The following is a 14350-nucleotide window of genomic DNA, read 5'->3' on the forward strand; positions in this document are numbered from 1 at the left end:
TAGACTGGGATGAGGAAATCCTGTAGATTTGAATTCATTATTTAAAAGCTGCAATTCATGACCATACTCTGTTGTCATGTTTGTTGATAAAACTTAATAAATACAATGGAAAACAAGACCTGCAGAGTCTTTGGGGGCAGAGACTCAAAGTATGTTCTTAAGTACCTGAAAAACACTTTGCAATGCATATGTGGGCACCATAATAACAATTCTTTAGCTCAAGCATGTATCAAATGAGACAGTGGGGGATATGTAATTGGAAAGTGGAAGTTGAGAGACGGGACAGGCAGCATGCCTCTGAATATCAGTTGCTGGGAATAAAAAATAAAGAGTGTCTGTTGCACTCAGGTCCTGTTTTCAGGCTTCCTGTGTAGACAACTGGTTGTCCACTGTGATAATAAGTTCTTAAGTTTTTAAAAGCAAGCATGTTGCACTGGTAGCAATTAAAAGAGGAGTTATTCATGTGCACCACTGCCAGACCTATCCATAGGACCTTCTCATTTTATCTCTGTGGTCTGTGTAAACCCTTGGGATGCCAAACTCTGTAGTGCAAGGTCTTAGCATCAAAAGACCCTTAGAACTGAGTGTCAGGATTGCAGGTGAGAATTGCCGGCTGGTGCGCAAACTTCACACATCGCAACAACTGAATTGTTCAAGTTTGTTCTTATTAAAAGCAAATCACATTTCAATTTAAAACCTTCCTCTCAGGCTAGCTTTCTCCTCCTCCTTCTCCTCCTGAAATCTCTTTCTGAATCCTTTCAATAATATCCATTTAATATCTAGGGTTATCTATGTAACGTGGCAGTTTCATAACTGTATCATTAACCCCCCTCAAATATCACTTGTAGTTTGGGTCAAGGGTATTGACAATTCCATAGGAAATCCTTAGAGAATCTCCCAGAAGCACAACTAATAAAGCCGTTTTAAGTCTGTGGTGTTGATATGCCCCAAGATAATTCTCTTTGAAGAAGAACATCAAATTCTATTCCCCCGAGGAAGGCTTTAAATTAAAATGCACGGGTTGTGGTTTGCAGAGTGCTTACAAATAAATGTGTAGCTCTGTTGCACCTGCCTTATGGACACCATTGGAAATTCTTGTTCAGTATTGTTTACAGTGACTGGCCGTGGCTCTCTAGAATTCCAGACAGGGAATCCTACCTGGAGAACCCAATGGACATTTGCTCTGATTCAGCAGTAAATATTGAGGGTTTTTTCTAGGGGAAAGCAGTGGGGCAAGGACAAGACTGGATGAGCCCTGAGCTGCGGCCTTTCCCCATGGGGAACCCTGTGTTGGGATACTGCCAGGGAGACAAAGTCCATCATGGCCCCAAGCCGTCTGCCGGACGATCCATCGATCTCCCGTAGGCACGCAGTATCAGCGATTAGCGACATGAGTTTTTAGAAAATATCTTGCCACATTCCAGAGCTCATGCACACTCTTATCAGCAGATAATTGACAGCAGAAGTCGCACTCAGGAGAGCATTATTTACAAGCTTTATTCAGCGTTGATCAGAACAAAGAAAGACATGACTGCCTGCGTCAGTGTCTCCAACAGAGAGAGAAAAACGAAAGCAATAGCAAACATAAACATCCTGTGAACAGGACATGCGCAGACTCTGACTCACAAAGCCTGTTCCCTTTTAAGGTGGAACGGAAATATCCTAACACCCTGCACAACCAGGAGTCTTGATTGTGTGGAGCACCTACACATGCACAACTGTCACTGGTAAGTGATTTATTGCCCTGTAATTGCCCCTTAATTAGTCAACCTCTGCTGCCTGCAAAAGGGGAGGGATGGATGGAGCTACTCTCCTAGTCTTTATTTTATAGTGAAATACCAGTATTGCATTATAAAAGGAAAGGGGGGGAGAGTTAAGCAAGGGGAAAACAGTAATTAAAGCCTTTCTGCCAGGGGAAATTAATCTCCCAGCCATTCTGAACAGGAAGCAGCAGATCTGTTGACAGTTCTGCTTTTGGTTAAAATCACAGTAGCCTCTCAAAGGCTCAGCAGTCTTCTGATTTAGCTTCATGGAGACACCATAGGACCACATGTCATAAGACAATTCGAAGGCTAAGGCTTCCTGCTCACACTTGGAAGTATCATGGGACAGAAATGGCACCTAAGGGCCACCCACACATCCCTGCACCTGTCTGTGACTTTCACCCTCCCCCACACACCTGTGCTACCTTCCTAAGAATAGGGCAGCCCAATTGCGGTTGGGGGTGGACTATGAAGTTCTGGTGTTTCGAACATAATGCTATATGCATAAATATTAATAGAGGAATTAAGGTAAATGCATAGTGAGCGGTGATTGGATGAACCTTTGAAAGAGAGTTTGAATGCTGATGGCAATGAACTGTGGAGAACTGGCCAAATTGACATACAAATTGTGAGACAAAGACAACTGTGACTTCAAGGAGGAATGGGAACTTTACACAAATCACTTAAATTACCGGTATGTAGGTGGCTGTATGGTTTGATAATTTGTTATGTGGACATTGAGCAATAATTTTTATTTTTATTTTCAAAAATGAATGCTGATGGCGAGTCAACCATGAGAGTGGAGTCAGGGAATAGGTGACTGATGGCGTGGAAGTTGATGGTGGATGAGAAGCAGACTTGGTCTTTTAAATAGGATCTGTTTTATAGCAGCCATTGCAATACAGTAATGTGTTTAGCCTAGATAAGAGGAGACTGAGAGCCGATATGGCAGCCATCTTCAAATATCTAAAAGGCCAACATATGGAAGACAGAGCAAGCTTGTTTTCTTGTGCTGGGAGGGGGGTAAGGACCTGAATCAATAGCTTCAAGTTACAAGAAAAAGAGACTCCTTTCTTGGACATACATCAGGAATAACTTTCTTGGATAAACATCAGGTAGAACTTTCTGGTGGCAACAGTGGCGTAGCGTGGGGGGTGCCAGGGGTGCCGGCCGCACCGGGCGCAACTTCTGGGGGGGCGCGCTCGCTGCCTCCGGAGTCGCCGAAGAGCCTCGGGCGCAGGCTGTAGCGGAGCCGCATGTCTCGCAGCGCCCGGCTGAAGGCGCCCGGCAGGCAGCGGCTCTCAGCGCTCGCAGCGGAGGACGCGCCAGGCAGCCCCTCCTCACAGCCCCGCCTCCGCCGGTGCTGCTGCAGCTGCTGGGCCGTTGCATTTTCCTCGCCTCTCTGCCCCCCTCCTCCTCCGGGCAAGCGGCGTCGTTTGGGCAGCAGCGCCAGCGGCAACTCACAGGTTAGGGGGTAGGGGGGCGCAAATTACGTGCCTTGCCCCGGGTTAGGGGGCGCAAATTACTTGCGTTGCCCCGGGTGCTGACAGCTCACGCTACGCCGCTGGGTGGCAAGAGCTGTTTGACAGTGGAACAGACTCCCTTGGGAGGTGGAGGAGTATTTTCAGCAAAAGATGGTTGTCTATCTGTTGTGGATGCTTTCATTGAGATTCCTGCATTGCAGGGGGTTGGACCTAGATGACCCCCAGGCTCCCTTCCAACGTACAATTCTACGATATGAGATAAAGAAAGTTGGGTGTACACCAAGGAATCCTAATAATAATAATAATTTATTATTTATACCCCGCCCATCTGTGGGTGGCTTCCAACAGAATATTAAAATACAATAACCTATTAAACATTGAAAGCTTCCCTAAACAGGGCTGCCTTCAGATGTCTTCTAAAAGTCTGGTAGTTGTTCTTCTCTTTGACATCTGGTGGGAGGGTGTTCCACAGGGCGGGCGCCACTACCAAGAAGGCCCTCTACCTGGTTCCCTGTAACTTGGCTTCTCGCAGCGAGGGAACCACTAGAAGGCCTTCAGAGCTGGACCTCAGTGTCTGGGCTGAACAATGGGGGTGGAAACGTTCCTTCAGGTATACTGGACCGAGGCCATTTAGGGCTTTAAAGGTCAGCACCAAAACTTTGAATTGTGCTCGGAAACGTACTCATTTATTGTTTCTGTTTAATAAATCAATTGCATCGCACCACATGCCTCATATTTGGTTACACCGGGGTGGAGTATTCCGATAAATATTACCTGTGGAGGCAGCAGGGAGGTTATGTAAATACCCATCCAGAACTCATCTCAGAGCTAAGAGTGGGAAGGTGGTATAGAGCATCTCATAGCAGGGGGTGGAGGTGCCATGACAGGGAGATTTTGGCTCTGCTTCTCTCCCCTGATGGAAGTATCAGCAGCGGCTAGGTCTCCACTGGTTTCAGCAGAGCCCAAATGACATCATTGCTTCCCCATCTCTAATAAGCATTGAAAGAAATACAGAGTTTCCTACGCCCACGTAGTTTCAAGAGACCCCATTTAAAGCCAAGCGTACCATTTCATTATCTAGTTGTTTAGTTGCATCTATGGGAGTAACCCTTTAAAAATAAAGCTGCTGTAATTAGACAATCACGTGTAACTGCCGCCTGTGCTTTACACAAGCAAAAAAATGATTCCCCAGCTCCCTGCAAAGCGGTAATCTACAGGCAGAGGTCTTGCACGTATCTCCTCCTGAAAAGTGTCACTATAGAATAGATTACAGAGTGGCAAATTCTTATGATAGAATACCTGCAACTAGCAAAATTGAAATAGAAAAATTAGAGGAGTGTCAAACCAGAAGGTATATAGGGAATGGAAAATATTTAAAGAATACTAAAAAATGTACTGTACGAACAATAAGATACTTGCAGAAATAGAGTGATACTGGTAACCAAGAATTACATAAAATATAATAGTGGATTATATATACATACACAAAACAAAATAATATGATGTGCAAGGGATACAGATAATATAAGTGGTATAATGAGAATTATTGGAAGTTATATATTTTAGTCTGTCATGTAAGTGTAATATATTGTATTTGTTTATGTTTGTTTCTTTATCTTTTCTTATTTCATCGTTTCTATTCATTTGTATCATTTTCTGTTTTATATGTTATGTAACTTGTGTATATTTGTCTATGTGAAAATTAATAAAGATTTGATAAAAATACAAAAAAAAGAATAGATAGTTTCTATGACCCGTTCACAGGAGATCAGCACAGACATTGAAATGGCTTCATACAGTGTTTTTCAGTTTGAATGTATCAGCATCAGAACATACTGTATAGCTTGCTTGCAGAACACAACAGAGTGGCTGGTTTAGCTAAAAGCTGGTTTAGGTGACATATCAGACAGTTCCCTGTCTGGTACACTTCATGTTTTGCTTGAACGATGCCTCTAGTTCACTTCAGAACCTCAGATATATAAGCTGGGCACCAAAGGGTTCTTTAAACTAGGGTTACAAATATAATGGATAGAATTCTACGGGATGTGTTGCTAGTGTGTGAAAACAGGCAAGATCCAGGGATCCCCTAGGCATGCACTTCCAGATGGTGGAGACATCAGGCGCCATTCTGGTCAGGCGCCATTCTGCTGCCTGGGCATCTTTACTTGGTTTTAAGTGGCCAATAAAGGTAAAGGGACCCCTGACCATTAGGTCCAGTCGTGGCCGACTCTGGGGTTGTGGCGCTCATCTCGCTTTATTGGCCGAGGGAGCCGGCGTACAGCTTCCGGGTCATGTGGCCAGCATGACTAAGCCGCTTCTGGCGAACCAGAGAAGCACATGGAAACGCCGTTTACCTTCCCGCCGGGGTGGTACCTGTTTATCTACTTGCAATTTGACGTGCTTTCGAACTGCTAGGTTGGCAGGTGCAAAATGCGCCTGGCAAATTTCAAATACTGTTTCCTGGCACCTCTAGTTCAAAGAACAGCTCAGATAGCAGCTCTTAGAAACCTGCCACTTTCCTGAGATTCCCAAAAGACCCACCAAGAGCAGATGTGGATGAGCTAGCCCAGCCTCCCCCAACCTGGTCTTTTCTAGATGCTTTTGGACTGCTGCGTCCATAATCGCTGACCATTGACCATGCTGGCTGGAGCTGATGGAAGCTGGAGTCCAAAAGACCTAGAAGGCACAGTGAGACTTGGCATCTCTCCTTTCCACATACCATATATTTAATTAGGGTTTAATAAAAAACCTATTTAAACATTAGCCCACTCCCAAATTGATCTGGGTCTGGGGTGGGTGGTCCCTGGGTTGGCCTAGTCTCAGGGCCTGGGTCAGGGCAATGGGCCAGATTGCAGGGAGGGGACATCTGAGCACATGTCACCATGCCCAGTTGAACATTATGGTGCAGCATAGAATTAAAGAACCTTTTAATGAGGGTGAAAGAGGAGAGCTCAAAATACGGTCTGAAGCTCAACAGCAAAAAAACGAAGATCATGGCCACTGGTCCCATCACCTCTTGGCAAACAGAAGGGGAAGAAATGGAGGCAGTGAGAGATTTTACCTTCTTGGGCTGTATGATCACAGCAGATGGTGACAGCAGTCATGAAATTAAAAGACTCCTGCTTCTTGGGAGAAAAGCAATGACAAACCTAGACAGCATCTTAAAAAGCAGAGACATCACCTTGCCAACAAAAGTCTGTATAGTTAAAGCTATGGCTTTCCCAGTAGTGATGTATGGAAGTGAGAGCTGGACCATAAAGAAGGCTGATCGCTGAAGAATTGATACTTTTGAATTATGGTGCTGGAGGAGACTCTTGAGAGTCCCATGGACTGCAATAAGATCAAACGTATCCATTCTTAAGGAAATCAGCCCTGAGTGCTCACTGGAAGGACAGATCATGAAGCTGAGGCTCCAATACTTTGGCCACCTCATGAGAAGAGAAGACTCCCTGGAAAAGACCCTGATGTTGGGAAAGATTGAGGCAGCTAAAAAAGCCAATGCAATTCTGGGCTGCATCAATAGGAGTATAGCATCTAGATCAAGGGAAGTAATAGTGCCACTGTATTCTGCTCTGGTCAGACCACACCTGGAGTACTGTGTCCAGTTCTGGGCACCACAATTCAAGAAGGACACTGACAAACTGGAACGTGTCCAGAGGAGGGCAACCAAAATGGTCAAAGGCCTGGAAACAATGCCTTATGAGGAACGGCTAAGGGAGCTGGGCATGTTTAGCCTGGAGAAGAGGAGGTTAAGGGGTGATATGATAGCCATGTTCAAATATATAAAAGGATGTCACATAGAGGAGGGAGAAAGGTTGTTTTCTGCTGCTCCGGAGAAGCGGACACGGAGCAATGGATCCAAACTACAAGAAAGAAGATTCCACCTAAACATTAGGAAGAACTTCCTGACAGTAAGAGCTGTTCGACAGTGGAATTTGCTGCCAAGGAGTGTAGTGGAGTCTCCTTCTTTGGAGGTCTTTAAGCAGAGGCTTGACAACCATATGTCAGGAGTGCTCTGATGGTGTTTCCTGCTTGGCAGGGGGTTGGACTCGATGGCCCTTGTGGTCTCTTCCAACTCTATGATTCTATGATTCTATGATTCTACAAGGAGAAGGGGATGACAGAGGACGAGATGGTTGGACAGTGTTTTCGAAGCTACCAGCATGAGTTTGACCAAACTGCGGGAGGCAGTGGAAGACAGGAGTGCCTGGCGTGCTCTGGTCCATGGGGTCATGAAGAGTTGGACACAACTAAACGACTAAACAACAACATAGTGGCAAAAAGACCACATTATGATTCAGAAAGTTCCTGATTCAAGAATCATTACTGTGAACTCATTGAGAAGCCTCAGTCAATCCCCCACCCTCTCAATTTTGACTTAGAAAATGGGAGTGACAACCCTGAACTACCTTCCAGACCTGTTGGAAGGATTTCAACAAGGTAGTATATAAGGGCTTGAATTCATTAAAGAGTGATAAATATACCAATATAGTTTCATTTTTTAAAAAAAGTTTCTGAACTTGGATTTGAAGCAGTGTACTCCATTCACTCAGCCAAACAATTTGTATCACTCTGTCAAAAACGGTTTAATCAAATCTATGCCATGGAACACTCTCCGGCATGTAAATTAAAATCCATTGTAATCATAGTGTACGAGAAGCTCAATTCATTATACGATGGAGCATTTTTTTAAGAGCAATTCATCAAAATCGTTCAGATCTAATATCCTTCACACAATTTCACAAAGACAACCCAGCTATTCCTCTGCAACCCTTAATTTTAATTAATCACATTACCAAACTTGTCCAGAGAGGTACCTGAAATAAATTATCTATACGGAATGAATGAGCCTGACCATCAAACAACCTCCACACTCCTAGATTCTGTGGTACAGCAACCTGCGAGAAATATAAGCCATCCTCAAAGGAAGGTGAACACTGCAAGAGTTGGATGAGAGCGGTGGCTCTGATCCAGTTTAAGCTGCTGCAACTACTTGTGCATAACACAAATAACCGAGTGGATGGGGATGTATATCCCTAATAACCACAAAATGCTCATCCAATCAATGGGAACGAGGGTTGGATCAATGCTATCAATTTCAGGATCTCACCATATCCCCAATCTTCATTTTGGATCTCCACATTTTCAGATCAGTTTGTGATTTATTTTTTTAAAAAGAAGTCCTCGTGAAAATTCACCAGCATTTTAATGTGACTTTCTCCTAATGTACATTTTTGTAAGCAATTTACCTAATGTACACATTTTTTGAAAACCTAATAATAAAGACTTTATGAATATATTTTTCCACTAATATATATGCATCATTGTGCACAACTAAAGCAACAAAAAATGCTTTTTTAGTACACATTACTTGCTGCAGCACAAAATTTGGAGAAGTGTGAATTTTTTGAAGGGTGGCTGTTGTTTCAGTTGACATATTGTTCTGGAAAGTGCAACCTAGTTAGGTTCGACTTTAAATGCAGGCTGAAATGAATTTCTCCTTCATACTTAATGGGAACCATGGTTCCCTGTGAAGGGAATTGTGAAACCCCAACAGATATCAAAGTGCATGTGAGATCCACACCGTCTGCATTCCTTGTCACTTCTTCTGCTTTCAATGTCCAGGAGTGAGTGACGTCACCAGAAGCCCAGGTAACATCAGTGGCTAGAAGCACTTCAACCCCAACTGTGTCTGGTATGGCAGTTCAGCCATTCCTGGACCAGGAGAGCTTGACCCCGGAAATTCAGGCACTGGTGACTTCAAGATTGGATTACTGCAACACCCTCTACATGGGCTTCCCGATGTTAGAATTCCTGCTCCATGATTGCAGTCATGAGATTTTTGTCTATCACATGACAGTATATGTTTTGACTCCACAAAGTGGGAAGTGACGGAAACAGGATGTTCGTGTTACTGTGTTCCGTGAAGCGGGACTATTGTCCTTTGTTTTTCTTCTCTTTGCTGTCTGATGCTAGAGAGAGAGGGAGCCATGTTGTAGTGCTCCGTGTGTGTTTATATGTAAATAAAGTAGATTAGCCAAAATGCTGAATTGCTGAGGTCTGTCACGCAAGTTGCGCAAACTCTGCGGATCCCTAAGTGTGCCGGTGTTGGTTGGCATCGGTTGCTGTGATGTTTGGGCTGAAGAAAGCTTTTGAAGCTCTCGAACGATTGACCAGGAGGGAGGAAACATGCCTGTCAGGCATGTGTCTCTGCCAGAGTCCTACTCGAGTGAACTCCTGACACCCTTGTGGTTGGTCCAGATACTGCAGTTAAACCCTTCTCTGTGAACCAGCCTATTGCAGGCTGGATTGTCCTCCAGCCACCAATTTGGCCAATGGCGGCAGGAATTAGGGGGCTTTCCCCCTGGGCACAGGACCAACTGACCAATAGTGGTGCTTGGCCCTGCACCCAGGGCAAGGATAAATTTTCAGCTTGCTGGGCCTTTGTCCTCTCTCTCTCTCTCTCTCTCTCTCACCACTGCAGTGCTTTTGCTGAGAGGGAGACCCTGTCAGCATATAAGACCTCTGCTTTGAGATCTGGTTGCTGATTTGTTAACTGAGCCTTGTTCAAGGTGTTACTATTGGTATATAAAGCTCTTAATGGCTTGGGACCAGTTACTTGAGAGCCAGTGTAGTGTAGTGTAGTGTAGTGGTTAAGAGCAGTGAACTCATAATCTGGTGAACCAGGTTCGCTTCCCCACTCCTCCACATGCATCTGCTGGGTGACCTTGGGCTAGTCACATTTCTCTGAAGTCTCTCAGCCCCACTCACCTCACAGAGTGTTTGTTGTGGGGGAGGAAGGGAAAGGAGAAAGTTAGCCGCTTTGAGACTCCTTCGGGTAGTGATAAAGCGGGATATCAAATCCAAACTCTTCTTACTTGCAGTATCATCTTACCCCATATGTGCTCACTCAGCCACTTTGATCTGCAGAACTGTTACAGGTACCACATAATATTTGTTCCGCTTTAGTTGAGATTTCCTGCGTTGCAGGATCCCTTCCAATGCTACCATTTTATGATTCCATAACTTTTTAGTGTGACAGCACCCACCTTTGGAACTCCCTGCTTATTGACAGCAGGCAGAAGCCTTCGCTGTTCTCTTGCCAGTGCCTGCTAAATAATATTTTTCTTTAGGCAAACTTAACCAGGCACTTGGATACTGGCATGCTTTAATCTTTTTCTTTGGTGGTTTTAATTATCTTCAAATTCCTCCAGCTGTTTCTAGCTGTTTTTATTTATGACATCATTTCTTGTACACCACTTAGAGGTTTGTCTACAATCAAGTGGCATATAAATTTTGTTAAATGAATAAATGTTGCTGATGTAGCCTAAATAGCACTATCTTTGCAGAAGAGGGAAGTATCGGATAGACCAGAGCAATGCCAAGATTTGAAGAAGCACATTAAAACTCTTTTGAATGAAACCATAACTGGGAGAGCCCAGCAAGGTAGGAGCATTTCTCAGTCAGGTGGGGACTAAGCATGCTCAGTAGTCGCAGAGTACTGACTGACAGGCGGGGGCGGCAGCACTGAAGATAGACAACCAGGGTAAAATAACAGAATGGAATGCAGTGGAGTTTCGTGAATGGTGTGCATGCCTGGCTGACTGGAATGTGCACTCGACACTGCAACATTTTGTTGCAGCCCCCACTACCTATACTTCTAAAACGATTCTTCCTTTTTTCTTTTAAATGCGCTGCTTCATTCCAGGGGTCTTTGTAATCTTTTAAATATTTTCAGTGCGGTCCACCTATAAACCAATTAAGTGCTGCTTTGTCAAAATCAGTTTTGTCTCCTCGCCACACCACTCTCAGATCCCCAGGGATCTGGATATTTGCCCTCGCTGTCGCTGGCAATTTTACATCTGTGGACTCTATCTGCCAGTGAGGTTTTAGATTTGGGTGGCTTTAAAGGGGGGGGGATTAGACAAATTCATGGAGGATAAGGCAAATCGATCACTACTAGTTGTGATAGATATGTATTGCCTCTGGTATCAAAGGTATGGAGTACCCTGCTCTATACTGAGTCAGACCACTGGTGCCTCTACTTCAGCACTGTCTACACTGGCAGGCAAAGGCTCCTCCGTGTTTCAGGCAGGTGACATTCCAACCTCGGCTAGGGATGCTGGGATTTGAACCAGGGACCTTATGCATTCAAAGCTCTACCACTGAACTACAGTCCTTCCCAGGAGCATATTGCTCACTATGCCTCTGAGTACAAGATTGCTATTGCACACATGCTTTGCTTGTTTCCCAGGTACAGCTGGTAGGCCACTGTGAAAACAGAATGCTAGAACAAACCAGCAGTAAATCACACTGTCAAAGCTGGACTTAACTCTTTATTAGCCAAAACATGTACTTCATACACTTGGCTAAGTGTCAGGCCTAATGAGCACAGCAGTTCATCTCTGGTAGGTCTGGCCCCATGGATCTGTTGCTCAGACTGAAAGTCCCTGTCTCCCCAAAGCCGTCTAAGTCCCCTCCTCTCCAGGGCCTTCACCAAGCAATCAGAGACTCCGCCTGCTTGCAGCCTGCCGTTGCTCGGCTCATTTCAGCTCTCTTCTGGTTCTGGGAGATAAGGGCGAGGGAAGCTTGTTGCAGCAGGAGGGGGAGACACCTGTGACTCTTCAGCAGCCTGACACATCTCTGCCTCTTGGCCTCTCTCCTCTCACTCCCCTGTTTCAGCATCTGCCTCTTAATTCTGGATTTGTCGCTGCCACAGACTCTCCCAGCTCACTAAGCCCTGTTACCTCTTCAGCTTCTGACATCTCCTCTTCCCAGTCCTCTCCCATTGTCTCCCCAGGCTCTGAGCCGTCTTCCCTTGGTAGTTCCCCAGCTGATTCCTCCCACCATTCCTCTACATGCAACCAGTCCAAGACAACTAGATGCGCCTTTTGTCTGATCCAACAGACCAACGTTTTTCAACATTGAAAAAGGCTGCTTTGTACAGACCAAGGACCCATCTAGTCCAGCATCCTGCTTTCAGAGTGGCCAACCACATGCCTATAGGAAACCCACAAGCAGCACTGGAGTGAAAAAAACCCACTTGTGATTTCCAGCAACTAGCATTCACAGGCATACGCTCAGTGGAGGTAGAACAATAGCCTGCATGCCTAGTAATGATTGATTCTTAGGTCCTTGCGGGTCAAAGAACAGCCATTCATTTTTATATCGGACACAACGGAGAAGGCCTTTTCAAAAATGATGCCCACCATGTCCAATATTTGTATGTGTATTAAAAATGCAGCCGTATCTATGCCTACATACAGTTGCTATCCAGTAAATCAGGGACATCATTTCAATCAACTAGCAGATCCTTAAACGGATTTACCCGAACAATTAAACAACTCATTGCTTTATTGAGTGGTCACAAAATTTAGCTTGCAAACTTGTCAGCCCATATCCTTGATAAATGGTAAAGGCACACAGCTCAAGTGCAGCAGAACAAGCTCCCAAAGCACTTTTAAAAAAAATCCATTCCCTTTGCAAGGGCCACATGTTAGCTGTCATGCGCTGAGAAGGTTAAGTTCTATTCTCTCCAGGTGAGAGCAAGCAAAACTCAAGACTGCAGCCCTGGCTAATTCAGGGGCTGTAATTGAGACCCTTAACAAACAGAGGGAGGGAGGGAGAGGGAAGGAAAAGTCACAGGCATAGTAACCAGACCAGGGTCCTTCATAGGAAAGCCCCCTGGCTTTTTCCATCGGATGTTTTTCAGCACAGAAGGTGTGTTGTTGCCGGGGTGGGGAGTTGTATGGGTGATGACCCTTAAGAACTGCAGGAAAGTTAGAAAGCAGCGGATGAAGGTGGGGAAAGCACAGTCTATGCCCCACCCATCTGACTGGGTTGCCTGCCCCAGCCACTCTAGCCAGCTTCCAACATATGTGAAACCATAATAAAACATCAAAACTTCCCTATACAGGGCTGCCATTAGATGTCTTCTAAAGGTTACTTATCTCCTTGGCTCAAGGAGTTGCAGAATTCCGTACCCTCCGGTGAAAATAGGGATGTCCTAAGGAAAAGCGGGACATTCTGGGATCACACCAGAAACTGGGATGGCTTCTGTAAATCTGGGATTGTCACTGGGAAATAGGGGCACTTGGAGGGTTTGAGATGGGCTTCAGGGGAGATGGAGCATTCAAAACAAACACATCTACTCAAATGACTGCAAGCAGAATTGAGGTGAGCACAACGTGCTGTAAGCAGGCTTCTTCTGTTCATACCCCCAAACCCTAGCTGGTCCTCTGCCCCATTTACCTATGGATCTGATGAACCGTCAGCCAGAGAAACAAAAAAAAAAAAAATGCTGATATTACTGTCAGAAGCCTTGATTCTGGGCTGCAAAGTCTTCAGCTCAGTTGAGTGAGGCAACTCGGGGGTTCAAGAACATTCGACAAAGCCTTTGAGATTTCCCCACATAGTCAAAGGCAATGTTTGCAAGCCCTCCAGTCATTTTTTGAATGGAACTGAGGGATAGCCATGCATTCCTAGTGGGCTCTCTCTCTCTCTCGCCACTAGGTCAAGTCTTGCCCTTACCGCAACTGTTATGGCCCAGTGTCTCTGCTGCCCTAGAACTTTACAGGACTCTTGCCTTAAACTGCATCCTACGCAGAAAGGAAAAGGAGAAAAGGCCACGCAAACCTGCGCTCAGTTTCCTGCTTTTGTTCGCTCTCATTCTCAGCCTGACAACATGCCAACTTCTGAAAGGAGCCCTGGCGCTATCTCTTTGACAAGCCTTTGAAGCAACGTGGCCGGGCCACCAATTAGCATCAAAAGAGCATTGTACTAATGATAGAGGTTCTTCTATGCCCTGGCGTGACTTAAACTACATGTTTCTTTAAGAACTGGCATGACTCACTCCTTTACAACACTCTGTACCATCTAAATATAACCACATCATTCCAATTCAAAGCCCCCTCCCAGTTTTTTGTTTTGTTGTGGTTTTTTTTTTTGCATTATTTTGTTTTGGCTTCCAGTCACTTCAGTGTTGGCTTGAACGGATTCTTGAGGCGGCTGCCAAACATCAAACAGACCCATGATTTATACTTTGGAATTATTTACAGGTTGATCATTAAATAAGAAGCGGTCTGCGTTCCTGCGCTTGAGAAG

The 14350-nt window shown here is 45.0% G+C and overlaps 1 protein-coding gene across 5 annotated transcripts in view; it reads right to left on the reverse strand.

Annotated features, from left to right (window-relative positions):
• GRM5 (glutamate metabotropic receptor 5) overlaps positions 1 to 14350 on the reverse strand; it is a 291461-nt gene that overhangs the window by 26859 nt on the left and 250252 nt on the right. The window lies entirely within an intron of this gene.

The sequence above is a fragment of the Podarcis vaucheri genome, assembly GCF_965113315.1.
Source record: "Podarcis vaucheri genome assembly, chromosome: 4".
NCBI classification, from domain to species: domain Eukaryota; kingdom Metazoa; phylum Chordata; class Lepidosauria; order Squamata; family Lacertidae; genus Podarcis; species Podarcis vaucheri.